The 6000-nt window shown below is 37.5% G+C and overlaps 1 pseudogene across 1 annotated transcript; it reads right to left on the bottom strand.

The window, feature by feature from the left end:
• Positions 1-2172: 2172 nt before the first annotated feature.
• LOC308551189 (lupus La protein homolog pseudogene) lies at positions 2173-3554 on the bottom strand (annotated as a pseudogene). The gene has a single exon. The product of its transcript is annotated as a lupus La protein homolog pseudogene (transcript).
• Between the last annotated feature and the right edge of the window lie 2446 nt (positions 3555-6000).

The raw sequence follows: 6000 nt of genomic DNA, 5'->3' as shown, positions 1-6000 counted from the left end.
AAATAGTACCCCTGCTCCATGTATCTCTGTCTTTGCACTCTTCTTAAATTTTGTTCATAATACATATGGACAAAATTTTTGTTGCATAATAGAATGTAACTATTGCTGTCTGACATTATCTTAGATATCTATATGATTACATATTTATTGCCTGGCTTTCCCACTAGACTGTAGTCACTAGATGGAAATCTCCAAAATATAAGGAATTTCTATCTTTTACATGACTCTAGTTCCAGTCTAGTAAACAGACTGTAGTACTCAATAAATATTTATTTAAAGTATGTCTGTCAACTTCCCCTCCTATGCACTCCCATGCAAGTCTGCTCCATAAAGTTCAGTACTATTATGTGTCATATGTAGCTCCAGTAAGGTTGGTAACTGTTGTTTTCTCTGTGGCTTTTCTTATTATGAGTAAGTATCAAAGTATCCAAAGGCAGCGAGCTTACTGACCAGCCAGTCACTTGTCTGTGTCATGCTTTTATTTATCTTTCTCTTTTGTTACTATCCAGTGTAGGCATTTATAAATTAGCATTTGAGTAATACACAAAATGAAGCTACTACTGCACAGCTTAGAAATGGTGTATTTTCTTGGACAGGATAAAATATTGTTTCCATGGTCTGGGTTACCTCTTTGATTTACTTAGTAGCTCAACAAACCAAACAAGGTCGTATACTAGGTATCTGATCCCTGATGTGGGAGAGAGGGTGTCAGTCAAGTGAGGGAATTATGTCCCAAGAACAGGGGCTTGATGCAGTGAAAGGGGGGGCTCTTCAGAGTAACAAAAGCTAGAGGAGCTAGAGTGTGAATGCAAACTACATGCTTGGGAGTGCTCCAAGAATCAAGAAAAACAATGTCTTTTAAGCAAAAGAGGAGAGGAAATTAGAAAGAAAGATAAAATGTCAAAAGTTGCATCAGCACAGGAATAGAATGGTTGTCGAAGAGCAACTTGTGGCAACTTCTGCTGGGAAGATTCTTCCTTCAGGTAGCCGCATAGCTCAATCCCTCATTCCCTTCAACTTTCTATTTACATGTCATCTTATTAATCCAATCATCTCTGAATGCCTTAAATAAAATGAGACTCCTTCTCCATCACCTTCTATTCTCTTTAACCTACCTGTTCTTCTTTATAACATTATTATCACCTGACATCATATATTTATATTGTTATTTGCTTATTTTCTGCCTCCTACCCAAAACCCCCTATCCCAACTAGGATGTCAGAACAGGGGTCACCACACAATATTCACTTATTAAATATTTATTGAATGAATAAAAGAAAGAATGTACCAAGGCACGACTGACCAGCATACTATTTGATCTGAGTACTCCCCAAAATCTTTTGCTTGGTGCCCTGTGCAAAAGTAGGAATACCCTAATTCCTCTGTCCTATTGAGCTGTGTGAGGGTCCAGAGAATAACATGGAAATAAACATGCTTGGGAAATGGTGACCTCTGACTTTAATAATAAGAGTCCTCAGTAGAAATATTAATTGTAACTGATTATTTTTCCTAAAGAGTTTTTTTAGTTTTTTTCTTTTCCTCTTTCTTTCATTCTATGATAGATTGAAAAACCACAGAACAGGCAATCACCAAAAGTGGCCCTTTGCCCCCAAGTAGTTGTGTGACCTAGACCAACTGTTGAGTGATCAGAAAGTCTGCAGGTTTGAAAGATTAGAGTCTAGACCAAATTTTTCTGGACATCTACTTTCTGCTCAGTTAGTAATTCATTCATGTACCAGGAAAGTTTATTAATGAATCCAGGTTTTCTCTCTGATCCCAGGATGGCACTAAAATTTGACTTTCTGACCAATAAATAATCATAGCAAGAGTTACCCCATTTATTGAGCAATTGCTATATACCCTGTACTGTGCTATGTTCTAACAATGACCATATAAAATGGGTATTATTACTCCCATCTTACAGTGGCAAACTGAGACAGGTCTTCATTTGCCCACATTCACAGAGCTGGTAGTATGTGACAGAGACCATGATTTTTTAAATTTTTTTATTTTACATAGTATATATTTTATTAGTTTGTACTAATACATTCTCATATTACAAAGGCAATATAGTACAAGAATCTTTCTTTTGATATCTGAAATAACATACAACTGTACATCAAAAAAAAATCCTCATTTGAATAACAAAAAAAGACAAGCTAGACAACAAAAAATGTTCCTTTCTTACAGGTGGACATTGAAGTGGATCTAATTCGTTTTTCTTTTTAAAAGCCTCCAAAGACAAACACAGCTGAAAACCTAATTAAAATGAATAAAAAATGTGTTTACTAAATTACTGGTCTCCGGCACCATTTTCTGTTTTCTGCTGTTTTGATGCAGGTTCTTCTTTGTCTGTTTCTTCTCTTGCTCTTTTTACTGGTCCTGATGCACCGTTTTCATCATGTTCATCATCACTATCAAATTTAGTGTTCTTGCCCTGGACTGTACTTTTCCTTTAGCAGACCCAGTCTGGGCAGCTTTATTTCCCTTTCCTTTTCCTTTAAATCTGCGACCTTTTGACTTCCATTTGTTTAAGGATTCTTGCTGATCTTCTATGACTTTTTTCAATGCTTCTTTTTCCATGTCTCCATCTAGTACTTCCCATGTCACTTCTTTGTTCCTTAATTGTAGGTTACCATTATTTGCATCTTTGGCTTTATCCAGTGCTTCCTTAGCTTTTTCTTTAAACAGAATTATTCCCTCTTTTGCTCCTCTGACAAAGTCTATCCATTTTATTTCACCATGATTTGAGAAAAGAATGTGCAAATCTTCTCTACAGGTCTGATCATCTAGGTCCCCCGAAAATTTCAACAAGCAGCCAATCTTTTCTTCTAGAGATTTCATTTCAGCATTTTCTGCTAGCTTTTGTTTTTCTTCTTGTTCTTTTTTAGCTCGTAATTTAGCTTCCACTTTATTTTGCTTTCTTTCTTCATTTTTTTTTTGCAAAGTAATCTTCCTTGAAAAGTATTAGCAGATCTGTATCTTTGTACTTTTGTCCAGGGGTCTCCACAAACTTTTTAGCAGATTCAATGCTATCAAACATAGCAAATATGGATCCCTTAAATGCTTTATGCAATGTTCTTCTCATCTGAATATTTAGTACTTGACCTTTATCTTCTAACCATTCTTTTATGTCATCAAGGGTTGCATCAGTAGGGAAACCTTTAATATAAACAGATCTGTTTTTTACATCATTTTTATATTCATCAGTCACTTCAGGTAGAGGTTTGTTTGGAGATCTTCTGATTTTGGTTTTATCTTCACTTATTTCCATGAGTTCTGCCTTTGATTTGCTCAATGCTTCTACTCTTACATTAAAGTCTGTTGTTAGACCATTTAACCTATTGAATTTTATCATTATTTCCAAAGGTACCCAGCCTTCATCCAGTTTGATTTGTTCCTTTAAAAATTTGTCTCGTGGCAAATTGAAGTCACCAAAATAATATTCAATTTGATGACATATTTTGGCCTCCAGACCAGCCAGTTTTTCATCACCATTTCCGGCCATTGTGGCTATCTTTAAGGTCCCGGTCCCACAGAGCCGGGCCACCTCAGCGTCACCTCTTCTAACGCGCGCGCAAAGATGGGGACTGTCCCGGCCGACACCATGATTTTTTCATTGCACCTTGTAGTAAGTGGGAAGGCCAAGCATTAATTAAGAGGCAGTCCTACCCCCAACCCCCATCCAGGCCAAGCCGAGAATGGGGACTGAGATATAACCTGACATCTCTAAAGAGATACTCTGCAAGGTCAAACCTACAAAAATGTTAGCAAACTTATACCTACCTAACCTTGGCCAAGAATGTCAGTATGCTCAAAAACAAATGCCACTGACCCGCCCCCCCCACCACCAAAATGGCTTTCCAACCTCTCTGCTTTGTTATAACAAGGAAATAAAGAGTCAGGGGACTGATTTCTCTCCATGGGTACTTTCTGAACAAATGTGTGCTCTATTCTGCTCCCACGTTTTTCTATGAATTGAATTTTAGTTGCTTTTAAATATAACTTTCTGCTGGATATTACTATTATTTATATACACATATCCTATCTCCTCTATTCAGTTGAAGCTCCTAAAGAACAGGAACCAAATCTTAGTCACCTTGTACTCTCTTCAGTAGCCTTTGGCCTTCAAACCAAACTAATACCTCCATCCCCCATGGAGCTTTATACATCCCACTTGACAGTCCTCAGAGCTCCATGTGGCATCTTAGAATGCAGTAGGCACTCAATATACACTTGTTTGTTTACTATATCTTGGTCCTCTTTACAGCAAAAAACTAGACCCTTTCACTTTGTTTTTGCTTTTACTCATTCACTTATTCATTTATTGTTTCTTTCCTTCTTTGTTACAATAGTCTTTCCACTGGAGGTTCAGAGAGAGTAGAAATCTCTCTCTCTCTCTCTCTCTCTCTCTCTCTCTCTCTCTCTCTCTCTCTCACACACACACACACACACACACACACACACACATACTTTATTCCAGTCTGATGTCTGTAGTCTGAGTTCTATACACATATAGATCCATTCCTTAGCATCATCAGTGTCAGCTGAGGGTGAGAATTTTCTCCAAGAGGTGGGAGCACCCAGGTAAGGACAGCAATGATATCTGACACTTTTGCTATTATCACTCTCCTGAGTATTTTCTTATACCTCTTGTTTGCACACCACAACATTCCTGTGAGTGAGGCATATGTTATAAGAATTCTCATTTTGTAGATAAAAAAAATCTTATGGAGTTTTCATGATTTTCTCAAGATCACACAGCAAATTGAGTGGCAGCCTGGATTTTTGGATGTCTAGTTCAAAAGATGATCTTTCTGAGGCATGTTAGGGGAGCAAAAGACCCTGGGGACTATCTTGTCTCCATACCCCAAATTCAGCTTGCTGCCGCCAATACCTCACAGGGATGGGTAAATGGGAAGAACAGCTTTACCCTTCATTAAGTATCTGTTGGGCAGTTTCCAGTTTGTTTACTAGCTGTGATTAGGAAACTGTTTCAGATCTCCCAAGCAGAGGCGTGCTTATGTTTTCACTATAGGCCTGAAACCAGTCTTACTTAAGCAGGCTTCAGACTGATAGCCATTGTACTGGGGCAGGCACAAGGGGGAGCTGACATCTGCTGACCATCAAACCTATGCTCTCTTAGATACCTCCTTCTTCCATTTCTGGTTTCTTTTTACTCACTTGAAAATCACTAACATCATTAACATTCTGAAGTTCCTCCCCATTCATTCATGTGCTAAACTCAGCCTGTGTTAATCTAAGAAGGTGTCAGTACAACCCAAATGACTCTTCTCTAGCTCACTTCAACTTCACTATAGCCCTTGTGGAAAGTTGAGCATCAAAATCTTGCTCTCTTAAAGTAATGAAAGAAAATCTAAATAAAGGGAAAGAGAATCTGTGTTCATGGATTGGAAAACTTAATATTGTTAAGATGTTAAAACTATCCAAAGTGATCTATAGACTCAATGCAACCCTTATCCAAATCCCAACAGTCATTTCTGAAAAAATGAAAATGCTTATCCTAAAATTCATAAGAAATTACCAGGAACCTTGAAAAGTCAAAACAATCCTGAAATAACAAAACTGAAGGACTTACATTTGCCAATTTTAAAATGTACTACAAAGGTAATCAAGCCAGTGTGAGACTAGCATAAACATAGACATATAAATTAATGGAATAGAACTGAGAGTCCAGAAATAAACCCATATATTAATGGTCAACTGATTTTTCTTACAAGGATACCAGGACCGTTCAATGGGGAAAAGAATTATGACTATAACAAATGATACTGAGACTACTGGGTACCATTTGCAAAAGAATGAAGTTGGGCCCTTATCATACCATAGGAAAAAGTTAAATCAAAGACATAAATGTAATGAGGTATCACCTCACACCCACCAGAATTGCTACCATCAATAAATCAACAAACAACAAGTGCTTCCCAGCTGATGTGGCTCAGTGGTTGAGCATTGACCCATGGACCTGAAGGTCATAGT

Source organism: Miniopterus schreibersii (genome assembly GCF_964146895.1).
Source record: "Miniopterus schreibersii genome assembly, chromosome: X".
NCBI lineage: Eukaryota > Metazoa > Chordata > Mammalia > Chiroptera > Miniopteridae > Miniopterus > Miniopterus schreibersii.
The sequence above is the reverse complement of the archived record's forward strand: the minus strand, read 5'-3'. Positions and strand labels throughout refer to the sequence as shown.